The 19304-nt window shown below is 39.9% G+C and overlaps 1 long non-coding RNA gene across 1 annotated transcript; it reads right to left on the reverse strand.

Moving 5' to 3' along the window:
* Positions 1-4023: 4023 nt before the first annotated feature.
* On the reverse strand, positions 4024-15053 carry LOC138989912 (uncharacterized). The gene is made up of 4 exons (XR_011466103.1): positions 11228-15053; positions 7411-7523; positions 6490-6589; positions 4024-4157 (listed from the first exon to the last, which is right to left on the reverse strand). It is a non-coding gene; the product is annotated as an uncharacterized lncRNA (long non-coding RNA).
* Between the last annotated feature and the right edge of the window lie 4251 nt (positions 15054-19304).

Genomic DNA, 19304 nt, shown 5'->3' on the forward strand with positions numbered 1-19304 from the left:
ACAATCTCAGATATGCATATGATACCACTTTAATGGAAGAAAGTGAAGAGGAACTAAAGAGTCTCTTGATGAAGGTGAAAGAGGAGTGGAAAAGCTGGCTTAAAGCTTAACATTCAAAAACCAAGATTATGGTATCTGGTCCCATCACTTCATAGCAAATAGATGGGGAAAAATTGGAAACAGTGTCAGATTTCATTTTCTTGGGCTCCAAAATCACCGTGGACAGTGATTTCGGCCATGAAATTAAAAGACACGTGCACCTTAGAAGAAAAGCTATGACACACCTGGACAGTGTATGGAAAAGCAGAGTCATCACTTTGTGCACAAAAGTTCAATATAGTCCATGCTATGGTTTTACCACCAGTCATGTATGAATGTGAGAACTGGACCTTAAAAATGGTAAAGTGTCAAAGAACTGATGCTTTTGAACTGTCCTGACAGTTTCTTGGACAGAAAGATCAAACCAGTCAATCTTAAAGGAAATCAACCCTGAATATTCACTGGCAGGACAGATGCTGAGGCTGAAGCTCCAATACTCTGGCCACCTGATGCAAAAAAGTGACTCACTGGAAAAGACCCTAATGCTGGGAGAGAGTGAGATAAAGAGGAGAATGGGGTGACAGAGGATGACATGGCTGGATGACATCACTGACTCAATGGACATGAGTTTGAACAAAGTCTGGGAGATAGTGAAAGACAGGGAAGCCTGGCATGCTGCAGTTCCTGGGTCACAAAGAGTTGGACATGATTTATCGTCTGAAAAACAAAGTCAAAATAGTTTTCTGATTCATTTTACCAAATAATATAAATGAAATGTGAAATAATTTTCAAACTTTTATTTCCTAAAAATTAAAGACAGAGCACAGATTATTGGAGAAAATCAGTTCTTAATATTTTCCAAGTCTTTCTTTTCAATCAGAAGCCAATTCATAATGAACAACCCGATGAAATGAATGTAGTTAAGATAAGGAACAAATTTGAGGTTTTAAAACTAGAAGGAATCACATTAAATTTTGATCCAGAAAGTAATTACTTAGATTACTGCAATGCCAGACAAATTCAGGGAGGACTCCAAAATTCCTTTAACCACGTTTTTGTTCTCTTGGTACTAACTATGTGTGCTAAGATAAGCATAAACAAGATCTCCAGATTATTCTGTAAGATGCTCTATGTATATACACTGGCAGAGCTGAAGAAGCATTTAAGTCAGAGTAACTAATTAATGTTGTAATTACTGTGTGCTTATGGATTACTTGTTCTTCTGGAGAGTTTAACTATATTTGATCTCAAATCTGTACATAATACTGTACAGGCACATCTTTGAGATATCACAGGTTTGGTTCCAGACCACCACAATAAAGCAAATATTGTGATCAAGCAACTCACAAAATTTTTGTGAGTTTTTCATTTTTCAGTGTACACAAAATTTATGTTTAGACTATACTACAGTTTATTAATTTTGAATTTATTTTTCATTTTTCAGTGTATACAAAATTTATGTTTAGACTATAGTTTATTAATTTTGAATTTTTTTCGAGTTTATTAAACTTTTTATTTTGTTTTAGAGCATAGCTGATTAACAATGTTGTGATAGTTTCAGGTGGGCTTCCCTGATAGCTCTGCTGGTAAAGAATCCGCCTGCAATGCAAGAGACCTGAGTTCGATCCTTGGGTTGGGAAGATCCCCTGGAGAAGGGAATGGCTACCCAATACAGTATTCTGGCCTGGAGAACTTCATGGACTGTATAGTCTACAGGGTCACAAAGATGGAGAAGCTCTATACAGCCAACAAAAACAAGACCAGGAGCCGACTGTGGCTCATATCATGAACTCCTTATTGCCAAATTCAGACTTAAATTGAAGAAAGTAGGGAAAACCACTAGACCATTCAGGTATGACCTAAATCAAATCCCTTATGATTATACAGTGGAAGTGAGAAATAGATTTAAAGGACTAGATCTGATAGATAGAGTGCCTGATGAACTATTGGAGGTTTGTGACATTGTACAGGAGACAGGGATCAAGAACATCCACATGGAAAAGAAATGCAAAAAAGCAAAATGGCTGTCTGGGGAGGCCTTACAAATAGCTGTGAAAAGAAGAGAAGCAAAAAGCAAAGGAAAAAAGGAAAGATATAAGCATCTGAATGCAGAGTTCCAAAGAATAGCAAGAAGAGATAAGAAAGCTTTCCTCAGTGATCAATGCAAAGAAATAGAAGAAAAAAACAGAATGGGAAAGACTAGAGATCTCTTTAAGAAAATTAGAGATGCCAAGGGAACATTTCATGCAAAGATGGGCTCGATAAAGGACAGGAATGGTATGGACCTAACAGAAGCAGAAGATATTAAGAAGAGGTGGCAAGAATACACAGAAGAACTATACAAAAAAGATCATCACAACCTAGATAATTACGATGGTGTGATCACTGACCTAGAGCCAGACATCCTGGAATGTGAAGTCAAGTGGGCCTTAGAAAGCATCACTATGAACAAAGCTAGTGGAGGTAATGGAATTCCAGTGGAGCTCTTTCAAATCCTGCAAGATGATACTGTGAAAGTGCTGCACTCAATATGCCAGCAAATTTGGAAAACTCAGCAGTGGCCACAGGACTGGAAAAGGTCAGTTTTCATTTCAATCCCAAAGAAAGGCAATGCCAAAGAATGCTCAAACTACTGCACAATTGCACTCATCTCACACACTAGTAAAGTAATGCTCAAAATTCTCCAAGCCAGGCTTCAACAATACGTGAACCGTGAACTTCCAGATGTTCAAGCTGGATTTAGAAAAGGCAGAGGAACCAGAGATCAAATTGCCAACATCTACAGGATCATGGAAAAAGCAAGAGAGTTCCAGAAAAACATCTATTTCTGCTTTATTGACTATGCCAAAGCCTTTGACTGTGTGGATCACAATAAACTGTGGAAAATTCTGAAAGAGATGGGAATACCAGACCACCTGACCTGCCTCTTGAGAAACCTATATCCAGGTCAGGAAGCAACAGTTAGAACTGGACATGGAACAACAGACTGGTTCCAAATAGGAAAAGGAGTCCGTCAAGGCTGTATATTGTCACCTTGCTTATTTAACTTATATGCAGAGTACATCATGAGAAATGCTGGGCAGGAAGAAGCACAAGCTGGAATCAAGATTGACGGGAGAAATATCAATAACCTCAGATATGCAGATGACATCACCCTTATGGCAGAAAGTGAAGAGGAACTCAAAAGCCTCTTGATGAAAGTGAAAGTGGAAAGTGAAAAATTTGGCTTAAAGCTCAACATTCAGAAGACGAAGATCATGGCATCTGGTCCCATCACTTCATGGGAAATAGATGGGGAAACAGTGGAAACAGTGTCAGACTTTATTTTTTTGGGCTCCAAAATCACTGCAGATGGTGACTGCAGCCATGAAATTAAAAGACGCTTACTCCTTGGAAGAAAAGTTATGACCAACCTAGATAGCATATTTAAAAGCAGAGACATTACTTTACCAACAAAGGTCCATCTAGTCAAAGCTATAGTTTTTCCAGTGGTCATGTATGGATATGAGAGTTGGACTGTGAAGAAAGCTGAGCGCCGAAGAATTGATGCTTTTGAACTGTGATGCTGTAGAAGACTCTTGAGAGTCCCTTGGACTGCAAGGAGATCCAACCAGTCCATTCTGAGGGAGATCAGTCCTGGGATTTCTTTGGAAGGAATGATGCTAAAGCTGAAACTGCAGTATTTTGGCCACCTCATGCAAAGAGTTGACCCATTGGAAAAGACTCTGATGCTGGAAGGGATTGGGGGCAGGAGGAGAAGGGGACAACAGAGGATAAGATGGCTGGATAGCATCACTGACTTGATGGACATGGGTTTGGGTGAACTCCGGGAGTTGGTGATGGACAGGGAGGCCTGGCGTGCTGTGATTCATGGGGTCGCAAAGATTCGGACATGACTGAGCGACTGAACTGACTGACTGAATGACTGACTGACTGATAGTTTCAGGTGGACAGCAAAGGGACTCACCCATATATATATACATGTATCCATTCTCACTCAAACTCGCCTCCCATCCAGGCTTCCACATAACATTGAGCAGAGTTCCTTGGGCTATACAGTAGGTCTTGTTGCTTATCCATTTTTAAATGTAGCAGTGGACTTTGCATTAGCATTATGTCTATTAAAAAGGGACATGGAAATACCTTAATTAAAAAATACTCTAGTGTTACAAACGCCAACCATCTTCTGATCCTTCAGTGAGTAGTAGTATAACAAAGACGAATGATAATCATAACAAGATATAATGAAAAAGTATGCAATATTGCTAGAATTACCAAAACATAACATGGAGATGAACAAATTCTATTGGGAGAATAGCACCAACAGACTTGCTCATTGCAGGGTTGCCAAAAACACACAAATTGTAAAAGACAGTATTTATTTTAAAAGAAAAACAAAAAAGAGTACAGGTGAAGCATGATAAAATGAGATATGCCTATATTAGATTATTTTTACCATCATGACTGAGTGCAGGTTAATAATTTCTCTTGAGAAAAGAATAATTTATTTTGACATTTGGCCTCTCAATGATACATACTGTTAAAGAATGCAAATTAGTGATAAAGAGATAATATGGTTTGTAGTGCTTTTAGTGAGATGTGATTTTTCTGAACCATATTGAAAGCTTTACAATTTCAAATTATAAATCATAAAAAATATATTATAAAAAGAAGGCAATGAAAGGATTTTATTATTATATAATTAAGAAAATGGAAGTTTTGAAAAGCAAGGAAGTAAAACTACATAAATTTGCAAAATTAAAATTTCTATATTCGAAAAATGAGACAAAGATTTTTATAGTTTTAAGTTGATTCAAAACTGTATTTCAGAAAATGAGGAAGAAAGTCTCTTTTTTTTAATTTGCAAAGGAGATAAAATAGAAAAATGGCTTAAATACTCTATCTGAATTTATATAGAGAAACAAATATATAGACATTGGCAAGATTGGGAGGAAATTCTGGTTAATTTCCCTGCACTCTGTAACAACAGAGATGGGTGGGATACAGTAGGAGGTGGGAGGGAGACTCAAGAGGGAGGGGACATATGTATACCTATAGCTGAGTCATGTTGATGTATGGCAGAAACCAACACAGTATTATAAAGCAATTATCCTTCAACTAAAAACAAATTTTAAAAAAAGAACATGATATGTCCCTGTTCTATAAAATATATGGATCCAAGTTCAACTTTCCTTTCCCAACACCCTCATTATGCCCACCTCTACCCACTTTTCTCCTATTAACAACCAAACACAGATTATGTAAATGAAAGGCATCTACTTCAAACCTGTCAGTTTTGTATATGAGCTTCTGAGCAATTTCGAAAACATATGTGCCACAGCCATATAGACAGGTTTGTATGGCCTCTGAAATTTATGGCTACACATCTGTATACCCAAGTTATCCTCACTTAGGAGTCCTGTATGAGTTTCCCAGGATCTTTCTTCCTATTATTGTCTTCCTGCATCTGTCTTTCCCCAAATGTCTATACGAGTGGACTTTTCTGTTCTCTTAAATGTCTTCCTCTCCCTGTACAAATTCTGTGCTTTCTCTTTGATGCTTTCTTTTTTTTTTTAATTTATTTTAAATTTTATTTTATTTTTAAACTTTACAAAATTGTATTAGTTTTGCCAAATATCGAAATGAATCCACCACAGGTATACATGTGTTCCCCATCCTGAACCCTCCTCCCTCCCCATACCATCCCTCTGGGTCGTCCCAGTGCACCAGCCCCAAGCATCCAGTATTGTGCATCGAACCTGGACTGGCAACTCGTTTCATACATGATATTATACATGTTTCAATGCCATCCTCCCAAATCTTCCCACCCTCTCCAACAGAGTCCATAAGACTGTGATGCTTTGTTTCTATTTCCTGACACTGACACAGTCCAGTTCAGTTCAGTCGCTCAGTCGTGTCCGACTCTTTGAGACCCCATGAATCGCAGCACACCAGGCCTCCCTGTCCATCACTAACCCCCAGAGTTCACTCAAACTCACGTCCATCGAGTCTGTGATGCCATCCAGCCATCTCATCCTCTGTCGTCCCCTTCTCCTCCTGCCCCCAATCCCTCCCAGCATCAGAGTCTTTTCCAATGAGTCGACTCTTCGCATGAGGTGGCCAAAGTACTGCAGTTTCAGCGTTAGCATCATTCCTTCCAAAGAACACCCAGGACTGATCTCCTTTAGAATGGACTGGGTGGATCTCCTTACAGTCCAAGGGACTCTCAAGAGTCTTATCCAACACCACGGTTCAAAAGCATCAATTCTCCGGCACTCAGCTTTCTTTACAGTCCAACTCTCACCATAGCCTTGACTAGACGGACTAGCAACTGCAATTTCTTCCCATACCTTTTGCCCAATCGTACAGAAAATATTCGCATCAAATGCAAGACTCTCTTTTGGCATAAGCCACAGACTTTGGATTCTTGGGGTTTTGGTGCTCTCTTACCTCTAGAGTTCCAGAAGAGCAGCTCATTTAGATTCAATTTTCGAGTGAATTTAATAAACATTTCTTAAGTGATTATTATGTGTCAGGCTTCCAGCTGGTTCTGGGTAAACAGAGATCCCTAAGTCAAACACCATTTGCTACAGTAGCTTACTGTACACACACTGTACAGTAATGCCTAAGAGGTGCAACAGAAAAACCAGCAGGGCACTCTGGCAACAAAGATTTCTTGCCTTTGTAAGAACCCTGAGTGAATTTTACAGCCCTTTGCAAGACAACATTAAAGACAGCACCTGCCAACGCTTTGATATATACTTGTTAGAAAAAATAAAACCCGTGCCAACTTTTCTGTTCTGTTCGTCCTTCATTGCATCTCCCTTGGAGCACAGACTTTCACTCTGATTACAGTCTATGTTGGTATCATGTTGTCACATTTGGACATTCTGTCACTGGCCTCCCTTTCTCTCTCTCTCTCTCTGCCAAGAGGAGCAGCTATGAATTAGATTAAGAGATAAAATCACAGTTTCTCTTCTTAAAGCAAAAGGAAGAGAAAAAAAAGAAAGCAGATTAGAAATAAAGATAACTATTCCATTACCAATTAAAATATGAATCAAAGAAAATTTATTTTAGACTCAGAATTACAGCCATTTGCCCATCTACACACACTCAAGGTCAAATGCTGGCATTACTAACAAAGGAAAATAGAATCTCTTCAGCATTTGCCCTCTCTCCTGGCTATTATTAATCTGGCAACAATAAGATGTTGAAGAAAAGAATGCTCTGCACCTCCATATTAGATCATCCTGACTCTCATTTACAATGCTGCACAAACCTTGATTTTTATCCTTTACATTCAAGACCAATATTCTCTTGTTGAGACACCTAAGAACCCTTCTATTTAGCAAAGATGTCCCACAAACTCACCTAAAAGTGAATTTTAAATAGATGCCACTTGTTCCCTGGGGAGGAGTCCAGTATCACTTGTTCAGGACAGCAGTGAAAACCACCAGCTTCAGTGAACTTCACAGATGTGTTACCTGAAAAAAGAAGTAGGAGCTAAGATGATACATAAGGAGGTGTGTGCAAAACTGCTTTTCCCGGGCAGGTTTTAGGCAACTGACGGGCATTGTGTTAAATCTGCCATATGGATAATAACATCACCTGGAAAAAAAAATACTGCAGATGTTGTTAATATATGAAAAAAAATTATAGGTAAAAAAGACATAAGAAAAATCCTTCCATAAGCAAATATCTTTCATCCTAAAAATAGAAGTTAAAAGTCTTCCTAGGATTCTCCCCACAGCCGTTTATAAAGGATTTGCATACTCACCCCACTCCAACCTAGTATCTTCTTTGTAGTTGGACTTTATCTGCACTGTGATGGGTGCAGTGACTGTTAATGTCAGGCACAAGGATACATTTAAATGCCACACCAGCTCCAATAAAAATCAGTTCAATTCAGTCGCTCAGCAGTGTCTGACTCTTTGTAACCCCATGGACTGCAGCACATCAGGCCTCCCTGTCATTCACCATCTCCCGGAATTTACTCAAACTCATGTCCACTGAGTCAGTGATGCCATCCAACCATCTAATGCTCTGTCATCCCCTTCTCCTCCTGCCTTCAATCATTCCCAGCATCAGGGTCTTTTCAAATGAGTCAGTTCCTCACATCAGACGGCCAAAGTATTGGAGTTTCAGCTTCAGCATCACTCCTTTCAACGAATATTCAAGACTGATTTCCTTGAGGATGGACTGGTTGGATCCTCTTGCAGTCCAAGGGACTCTCAAGAGTCTTCTCCAACACCACAGTTCAAAAGCATCAATTCTTTGGCACTCAGCTTTCTTTTTAGTCCAGCTCTCACATCCATAACATGACTACTGGAAAAACCATAGCTTTGACTAGATGGACCTTTGTTGGCAAAGTAATGTCTCTGCTTCTTAATATGCTGTATAGGTTGGTCATGGAGAAGGCAATGGCACCCCACTCCAGTACTCTTGCCTGGAAAATCCCATGGGCGGAGGAGCCTGGTGGGCTGCAGTCCATGGGGTCGCTAAGAGTCAGACACGACTGAGCAACTTCACTTCCACTTTTCACTTTCGTGCATTGGAGAAGGCAATGGCACCCCACTCCAGTATTCTTGCCTGGAGAATCCCAGGGACGGGGGAGCCTGGTGGGCTGCCGTCTATGGGGTCGCACAGAGTCGGACACGACTGAAGCGACTTAGTAGTAGTAGTAGGTTGGTCATAACTTTTCTTCCAAGGAACAAGCATCTAACCCTAACCCTAATTTTAGAAGCATCTTCTAATTTCAATTTCATGGCTGCAGTCACAATCTGCAATGATTCTTGAGCCCCAAAAAATAAAGTCTGTCACTGTTTCCACTGTTTCCCCATCTATTTGCCATGAAGTGATGGGACCAGATGTCATGATCTTAGTTTTCTGAATGTTGAGCTTTAAGCCAACTTTTTCACTCTCCTCTTTCACTTTCATCAAGAAGCTCTTCAGTTCTTCACTTTCTGCCAAAACAATGGTGTCATCTGCATATCTCAGCTTATTGATATTTCTCCCGGCAATCTTGATTCCAGATTGTGCTTCATCCAGCCCAGCGATTCTCGTGATGTACTCCTCACATAAGTTAAATAAGCAGGGTGACAATATACAGCCTTGGTATACTCCTTTCCCTATTTGGAAGCAGTCTGTTGTTCCATGTCCAGTTCCAACTGTTGCTTCCTGACCTGCATACCTCTGAGATTTCTCAAGAGGCAGGTCAAGTGGTCTGGTATTCCCATCTCTTCAAGAATTTTCCAGTTTGTTGTGATTCACACAGCCAAAGGCTTTGGCATAGTCAATAAAGCAGATGTTTTTATGGAACTCTCTTGCTTTTTTGATGATCCAACAGATGTTGGCAATTTTATCTCTGGTTCTTCTGCCATTTCTAAATCCAACTTGAACATAGGAAGTTCATGGTTCACATACTGCTGAAACCTGGCTTGGAGAATTGTGAGCATTACATTGCTAGCATGTGAGATGAGTGAACATTCTTCAGCATTGCCTTTCTTTGCTATTGGAATGAAAACTGCCCTTTTCCAGTCCTGTGGTTACTGCTACATTTTCCAAATTTGCTGGCATGTTGAGTGCAGCACTTTCACAGCATCAATTTTGAGGATTTGAAATAGCTCAACTGGAATTCCATCACCCCCACTAGCTTTTGTTCGTAGTGATGCTTCCTAAGGCCCACTTGACTTCACATTCCAGAATGTCTGCTCTAGGTTGGTGATCACATCACTGAGGTTATCTGGGTCATGAAGATCTTTTCCGTATAGTTATTCTGTGTATTCTTGCCTCCTCTTCTTAATACCTTCTGCTTCTGTTAGGTCCATACCATTTCTGTCCCTCACTGAGCCCATCTTTGCATGAAATGTTCCCTTGGTATCTCTAATTTTCTTGAAGAGATCTATAGTCTTTCCCATTCTGTTGTTTCCCTCTATTTCTTTGCATTGATCACTGAGAAAGGCTTTCTTATCTCTCCTTGCTATTCTTTGGAACTCTGCATTCAAATGGGAATATCTTTTCTTATCTCCTTTTCCTTTGGCTTCTCTTCTATTCACAGCCATTTGTAAGGCCTCCTCAGACAACCATTTTGCCTTTTAGCTTTTCTTTTTCTTGGCGATGGTCTTGATCCCTGCCTCCTGTACAATGTCACAAACCTCCATCCATAGTTCTTCAGGCACTCTGTCTATCAGATCTAATCCCTTGAATCTATTTGTTATTTCCATTGTATAATCATAAGGGATTTGACTTAGTAATACTTGAATGGTCTAGTGGTTTTCCCCACTTTCTTCAATTTAAGTCTGAATTTTGCAATAAGGATAGACTCCTCAAAATCACTGCTAAGGACTAGTGTGCTATAAGGACTGCTACTTGGTCTCAAATTTCACTTAAATTTATAATGAGCTGAGTTGAGAAGGAATCTAATATATACTAGAGCTCAAAGCTGAAAATGACTTTGAGTTCTTGGATATTTTAAAAATGAGAGCACATGCATGTGTGTGTGTGCAGGTGTATATGTTTGTGTGTGTGTGTGTCTGTAGCAGTAAATACTAATAGGTGCACAAAAGCAGTTGTGTTTATGGCACTTCTTTTCTTGAGTTCATTCAGTATATGTGGCAAATGATGTGACCTCCGAAGAAATTATTTACAATGGACTGAAAATACCCAAGGGCAGGAAAGTGGGAAAAGATGCTGTTTAAGTGAAGCACTGCTATTGTCTCATAGTTTTCTGACCTTTTCTTCATTTAGTGATGCCAACACCTGGGGCAAGGCGATCAGCAACATGAGAAATATTCTCTCTTCTCACTCAGTGGAAATATACCTGGAAAAATTATACTAATTCACTTCCCTATTTCTAACAGTGACGAAGAAAACTAGAGGGTATAATACGATGATTTACATTTACCTATAAGCACTTGTTTAAAGATCCCATTTACATTTTGTTTATTCGTCTCTTTGCTCCATTGCATGTGTAACGATATTTAATGATATTTTACAAAAGGGACTCAAATACTCCAACTTTGCCCCAATACTTCCTTGCCACTGTTGTGGTACAGGAGTAAAAGTGCTCATGTTTGGAGAGACACAAACGTCACAATTCTCGAGACCAAAGGCTTAGTTCCAGTAGATATTGTATTATTTTGTGTCATCCGTCTATAAACCAATGATAGCTGATTAAAGACTTGCTCACCAATTGGATAAATCTAGGAAGTGTCGTTCCAAAACTCCAGTGGCTTAAGTTCATCATCACCCGAAAGAGCTGCCATCGCTGAGGTGTTCCGCCCATAATGACGCCACCAGCGCCCATATTTAGTCATCAAACGGGACTTCAGGTGATTGAGTCACCTCTATTTCAGTAACAAAATCTCATTCCATCCAGGCGAACGGTCTCTGTGAAGACCAGAGGAAATGTATTCCCTGACAGAAAGTGAAAAAGGCACCAAGAACAAGGACCAGGAGCGCAGCAGCAGTGGCTGCTAGGCTTTGGTTCTCCGACGATATTCTTGGACGCACTGAGCAGAGGATCATGGGAGTTTGTGGATTAAATCCGGGGCAGAACAAACACCAGCCTGTTCTTAAAGCTCCACCCCACCTGCTCGAGGGGCTTGAGGGTCCCCACCTGCTCGCTAATCTCACAGAGCACCTCACCAAAACTTACAGCAAGCCGGTAGCTAGGTGTGTGAGCAGAGAAATGGGGGCAGGGGCCAGGTGACAGGAAATCCCGCATCTCGTAAACAGTGCGGTTCGGCTGACAAAGGAAAGTGGGCACCTTCAGACTGACAGGAAACCACACTTTTTGGGTGTTAAGGGTGCCAGTAGCAGACAAAGAAAGGTGCAAAGGCAGGAGTCTCCTGAGTCCTAAAGTAACCTTTTGCGCCTTGTGCTCTCATTACAATAAAATTCGCCTTATAAGAAGTACTCAGCATGCGCTGTTGCCTTGACACTTCTGCTCTCTGTTCAATAAGGACAAAAACCTCTCCTTCCCTGGAGAAAATGGAGCTGGGATGAAAATCTGAGAAGATGACCCCCAAAGTCCTCCTTCAGTGAATATTCTGCCCCTTCATTTGTAGGCTCCTCATAACTGTCTTGCCAAAGAAACCCAGGGCGGCAGCTCACCCGTCTGCAGCTCTCCCTGAGAATGTTGCTGTTGTTCAGTTGCTAAGTCAGACTCTGAGGGCATATCCTTCCTTAAATAAACTCTCACATAACTTTCCTAAGCTGTTTCATCTCCTAAATCTTTTGAGATGAAGAAAGAACCTTAAATTCACTGGCAAAGGCAGTGTGTGCAATGCCACTGTGCTGTGGCATTGACCCTAACAGATCACCATCCCCTTTCTCACTGGCTCACTTGGCCCTTCTATCTAAAGAGCACAGCAAATGCCACACACAACAGTTGTTTCAAGTAGTCACTTCTCTACCACCAGAGATTTAAAGGATTGAGTAAGAATCTGACTGTACTTTGCTTTGGGTAAAAGCTCATTACAAGGATATGGGTTTTCAGGGCCTCCCAGTTCTTTGGTAGTCTTTTTTGATATACATTCTTCTAGGGCTTATCTTTCATTTCCTACTGTTCCCACCTACTCATCAGCTTAAGGTTAGGTTTATCTGAAAGGGAGTTTGGCTTATACATCTATAATTATGCCTGTGCCATTTCTTTGTAAAGATAGGAACAATGTGTTAGCCTTATCAGTGAAAACTCAGCCCTCTTTACCATCAGATTTTCAGCTTCCATTAGGATCATAAGTAAGCAAAGGAAGAAAAAAAAAACTCTCTTTCTAAAGGTCAGCCTCCTTAATTAAATGAAAATAGGCAGCAGCATTAGAAAATGAAATGACTGTAGCCTGTGCTCTTTCTGAGGAGACCCTACAGAGTATCCAGCTGATCCTTCCATAAGCTGGGCGAGCTGAATTATTCCCAGATGATTAAGAGGCTGCAACATTACAATGCTGGTTCCTTTTCTGCAAACAAATGGAACTGATGGTGTGAGACCGTGGCTATAATGGAGCTTTCGAGAATGTAATGGTGCTCCCTGTCTGGCCTACTTCATTTTCACCTCTTTGAATTACCATCACCATGGCTGCCTTTCCCTTGCACTTTCTGCTTTGGCTACCACTGTGCTTCACCTGGAGAAGGCAATGGCACCCCACTTCGGTGCTCTTGCCTGGAGAATCCCATGGACAGAGGAGCCTGGCGGGTTGTAGTCCATGGGGACGCTAAGAGTCGGACACGACTGAGCGACTTCACTTTCACTTTTCACTTTCATGCACTGGAGAGGGAAATGGCAACCCACTCCAGTGTTCTTGCCTGGAGAATCCCAGGAACGGGGGAGCCTGGTGGGCTGCCATCTATGGGGTCGCACAGAGTCAGACACGACTGAAGCGACTTAGCAGCAGTAGCAGCATTGCTTCACCTGAGGCCAATGTGGTGGAGAAATCAATAAAAGAGGCTCTGAGCTGGGTACTTTTCACATTCAGGTATTCACATAAAACCTGGGAGGAAAGTACCACCACCTCCTTTTATAGAGGAGCAAATTGCAATTCAGAAAGGTTAATTATTTTTCCCAAGGTCACACAGCTAATGAAGTATCAGGCTAGATTGGACTGTCTGTCTTTAGTGCCCATTCTTTTTCCATAACAGCTAACGTTTTTGTCACTCTGGTTCTGTTCCCACTGTCTCCATTCAGGAATGTCCAGGATGGCATCTGAAGATGCCAGCACATCTTCCTGACATTACAGCAGGATTATTCTGTCTAGACTCTCGGCCTACCTCTATCCTAACCCACCCTTGATTTTGTCATGTTGTTTTCCAGTATATCTCTAGACCAATTCTAGTTGGTCAGGAGCTTTGTGAAGCCCTCCCAGGAGTAAATGAAGCTAAAGGTTTTCAAAAGGAGTAAGAAACTGTAAGAACTGAGGATGACAGTTTGTTCTAACTCCCCTCCTTCAAAGGCTACATCATTCCTGTCTTTCCCCAACAACTGCATCCTGCATAGTAACACCATGGCATTGCTCTCCATTTCAAAAATTAAAGAATCCTGCCTATTTCTGGATCTGTGGCTCTACTGATAGATTATACTTATAATCAATCAAATAAATATATTGATGGTAGTAGTTTCTTTTTGACTGTAGTAATTCCTGATATGTATATAGGATCTCTTAAGTTCTTAAAAACTAGCACATAATCATAAAAGAGGTAGAAAAACTTTTCCAACTCTGGAAGTCTTTAAGTAAAAGTAGTTTCAGTTAATTATTGAAACTCATGGGTTTGAAGCATTTTTCAGAGGGTGGATGTGTGTTGAAGCACAGCTGCTACTCTGTACAACTCCACAGGGCACTAGGTAGGTTGAACTCCAGGGGGAGCCATTCAGATACTAGTGCAATGTGGTACTATCTTCCAAAAAGGAGGCAATGAAGTGACAAAGTTTAAAGCACTGGTGTGTATCTCTGGCTGCAATTAGAATTGCCAAGGGAGCTTTTAGGACCAATGCCTGAGCCTCATTTGAGGCAATTAAGTAAAACTCTCTGGAGATGGATCTAGGCATCAGTAATACTTTAAAACCACTGGTTTAGAGCATGGGATCTAGAGCTTTGGAACCTGAGTTTGAATCCCAGTTATTAAACTCTCCAAGCTTCATGTACTTCACCTGTAATGTGAGATTATGAATTATTCTTACTTTAAAGGACTGTTAATATAATCTCTACCATTTTACCTCTCTTCTAGTGAATATTTTTTAATAATTAAGCAATTTTATCATTATTAAGAAATATTGCTGCTGTGCTAATTCATTACTCTTTTTTAAAATAAGAGTATAATATATAAATATATACTCTCAATTTGGATTATTCTTTTTCAGAAAGTCAAAAGGGATATAAAATATGATGTCAAAAGATAATTCATTCAGTCACACCTGCAGAAATCCTACTAAACTCTGAACAAGGAGAGTCTACTAAAGATAACACCTAGCTAATGTCTGGAATGGAAACCTACCATTAGAGCTTTGCCCTTGGATAACTTAACTTTCCATTTGAACTTTCTGCTTTAGCTCATACATCCACATTATTTCAACTCTCTCTCAAACTCCATGCCTGAATGTATAGTGACCAGTTAGTTACCTCTAGTGACCTCATATACTTCAAAGTTAACTTTCTCCTAAGCAAACCCATTCAAAATGTAAAGCAAACCAATGGCAAATTCATTCAATTATATTTCATGAAAGTCTCTCAAGTATTAATCCTCTTCTCTATCTTCTTTCCAAGGCTGAGGACATTTCTTTCTTGGGTCTGCTACTAGCTACTAATTAATCCTCTGTGTACTATTAGAAATTCAGTTCAATTCAGTTCAGTCGCTCAGTCATGTCCAACTCATTGTGACCCCATGGACTGCAGCACACCAGGCCTCCCTGTCCATCACCAACTCCCAGAGTTTACTCAAACTCATGTCCATGGAGTCGGTGATGCCATCCAGCCATCTCATCCTCTGTCGTCCCCTTCTCCTCCCTCCTTCAATCTATCCCAGCATCAGGGTCTTTTCAAATGAGTCAGTTCTACTTCTTAATAAACAAATATTCACAAATCACTCTCCCATTTTAAAATTCCCTTTACTGTTCTATTGTCCACAGAATTGAGTCCAGTGTCTTTGGTTCAGAATATAAAACCCTTCAAAATCTGGCTTTTAGTAAATTTTTCAAAATCTACCCTGATTGCTTTTCTCTTATAAAAACCCTGATTTTTCCATTTGAATTTCACATCTTCGAACATGCCAATATGTCATTGCAATGCTGTTCACTTATTTTACTGTCCCCATCTACTTTGCCTAGTAAACTCCTAATTATCAAGGCTGAGATTGGGTTTCATCTCTGTAATGTCCTTTTATGACTCCTCCAAGCAGTATTTGTTATCCACCCCTTCCGTACTTTCTACTACTGCACTTACTATGCTTAAATATAATTGATTATGTATGTCTTTTCCCTCTGATCCAACATCTTCCACCCAATAATCTGAAGGCTTCTTAAGAAAAGAATCTATGACTAACTTACTATTGTATTCCCAGAAACTAACATATTAACTTTTACCTAACGAGTCAATTAGTAATTGATTAAAGTTTTCTCTCAAATCAGAATCACTAGACTGTGCTGAAAACTTATAAAGTTCTAATGGTAAAAAGAACTGATACTATATATGAATAAATGAACTATTAAGTGCATAGATGTTTCATTCAATGTGGATTGAAAAATGGAGTTGCAAACTTAGTAAAACTCTCTATTGAAATAAAAATATATTCCCCTTTCATGTACAGCCTCAACATGAGCTGGAAGAATCAAGAGGTGTCTGGAATTGATATTGAGTTTTATTGTTGAGGTAAAGAGATGAAGAACTGTATCACTTAGACACTGATATTGACATAAACATAAACATTAAAGGAAGTAAATGTGATTTAAAGCTATTTGTGACCAACTATAGTGCATAATGCTTGCATATGAGTATTGAATTTGAACAGATTGTATTGCAGGGGAAAAGCTAAAGATCTATTGTGAAATTTGTTCTCCAAAATGTACTTTACTTTGGACAATGAAGGTTGAAGAAAGCCTTTTAAGATGATCAGAAATCTTTCTTGAAAAGTTTTCTTCCTTGGGATTCCAGATTAATAATGTTTTAGAAAGCTGAGTTAATTAATAGAAAATGGTTCTCATCGAGATGATAAAAAATTAGCCATTCATGGCATTCTGGGAAGAATGGCAGAATAAGAAGTACCAGGAATCTGTCTCCCCATATAGACAGCAACCCTGGCCAAATCTGTCTGGTGTGACTATTTTGAAATTCTAGAGTCTATTGAAGGCATGCAAGACCCAGGAGAAGGCATGGACGGTAAACTGTGGTTTACTGCAGTCTATTTCAGCTCTTGGTACAGTAGTAGCTACTCATCTCCCACTCAGGCAGCCACGCACGTGTTCCTAGAGCAGCTTGCACACAGCTTGTGGGAACCAGGCTGGGAAAAACAAACCTTGTCCTCCAGTCACTGGGGATCTGTGTTCTGACTGTTGATTGCTGTTTCTGGTCATACAGATGTATAGACAAAGTGATGGTGGCTACTTTAGTTTCACTTCCTCCCATTTCTGGCAGCTCCTCCCCCTCTAGAGGAAGTGATTCTCCAGGGGATTTAAAGGCCCACTGCCCTCCCCCCATTTCATTCTCTTTTTCTCTTTCTGGGAGTCAGCTATTAAAGACTTTCTCAAATTAAGAGAGACTTTAAGATATTCCCAGATAAAAGAGAAGTTGGGGACTCTGCTACCACTAGATCCAACCCACAAGTAAGGCTCAAGCGAACACCTGCAGAGTGAAATGATGGGACACTAGATAGTAACTCAAAACTATAGGGCAAAATTAAGATTGCAATAAGAGAAAATAAGGGCAAGTATAAAAGCTTGCATTATTGTAACAACTGTGAAATTGTAACAACACTTTTTGTTTTCTGCATGTTTTAAGAGACTAACACATTAAAATTAAAGTATCAATAGATATGAAAGATAGAGTTCACATAAAATATCTTTTCTGACCAGAATGGAAGACAGAAATCAATAAGAGGTAAATCTGGAAATTTCACAATTTTTGGAAATTCAGCAACACATTAAAGAGGCAGTGGGTCAAAGGAAAACTTATAAGTGAAATTAGAAAATATTTAGAGATGAATGAAAATGAAAATACAATTTGCCAAAACTTAAAGGACATAGCAAAAGCAGTGCTTAATGGGGAAGTTTATAGCTAAAAGTGTTTACACTTAAAAAAAACAAGAAAGGTCTCAAGTCAAAAACCTAATTTTACAACTTAGGGAACCAGATACAAAAGAATAAACTAAACCCCACTGCAGAACAAAGGAAGTAATGAAAGTTAGAGCAGAGATAGTGAAGGAGTAGAAATCAATGAAGTAAAGAACAGAAAATAATAGAGGAAATTATTGAAACTTAAAGTTGGTTCTTTGAAAAGACCAACAAAATTGACAAATACTTAACTCGGAGAAGGCAATGGCACCCCACTCCAGTACTCTTGCCTGGAAAATCCCATGGATGGAAGAGCCTGGTAGGCTGCAGTCCATGGGGTCACTAAGAGTCGGACACGACTGAGCGACTTCACTTTCACTTTTCATTTTCATGCATTGGAGAAGGAAATGGCAACCCACTCCAGTGTTCTCGCCTGGAGAATCCCAGAGACAGGGGAGCCTGGTGGGCTGCCATCTATGGGGTCACACAGAGTCAGACACGACTGAAGCAACTTAGCAGCAGCAGCAGCATCTGAACTAAGTAAAAAGAGAACAATTACTAAAATGAGGACTGAAGATGAGGACATTACTACTGATTCTACAGAAGTAAAATGATATTAAGAGATTACATTGAATAACCATACACCAACACATTGGATAACCATTAAGATTTAACCAATTAACATTGGATAAGTATTCCTGACACACAACATTAATACAAGAGCTAAGTTGTATTACTGTGGTAATCTAGTAATAAAAAAAAAATCTAAGCCATTCCAAACTGCTTATGGAGCAAAAAATCAAAGTGAAGCTGGTAGAACTTGCCGGCATTACAACAGATGTATGTCCACTCACTTTTCTTACACTGAAGCAAGTATGTTTTCTCTGAGAAGAGAAAGTGAAAGAAAAAAATTAAGGAACACAAACAAGAAACTTAAAAGACACAGAGTAATAAGATAAATAATGAGAAAAGGCAGGAAGGAAAGGATTCAGAGAGACAAGAAAAAAGTCACAGTCATGGCGACCTGCAGTCAAACACTGAGAAGCTTCTACATTTGTTTCCTCCTCTCAGCTGCAAGGCTTCAGCTCAGACCAGATCTCCAATTACTTTTCCAGGTCACTTACCATTTCAAGGGACATTGCAGGCTGATGTGTCTTCAGGAAACTGAGGGATTATGAGAAGAAAAAGAAGGGCTTTATCACTGACCCTGAAATAGACACACATCAATCGTGGTCATCAAAAGAGACTCTGTGATTAAATTACCTAACAAACTTACATTTCTCAACTATGGCCATGGGTTAGAATCACCTGAAAGTGAAAGTCGCTTAGTCATGCCGGACTCTGCAACAGCGTGGATATACAATCTATGGACTTCTCTGGGCCAAAATACTGGAGTGGGTATCGATTCCATTCTTCAAGGGATCCTCCCAAACCAGGAATTGAAGCAGGGTCTCCAGCATTGCAGGTGGATTTTTTACCAGCTGAGCTGCAAGGGAAGCCCTAGAATCACCTG

Source organism: Bos mutus, chromosome 11, assembly GCF_027580195.1.
Source record: "Bos mutus isolate GX-2022 chromosome 11, NWIPB_WYAK_1.1, whole genome shotgun sequence".
In the NCBI taxonomy this organism is placed as follows: domain Eukaryota; kingdom Metazoa; phylum Chordata; class Mammalia; order Artiodactyla; family Bovidae; genus Bos; species Bos mutus.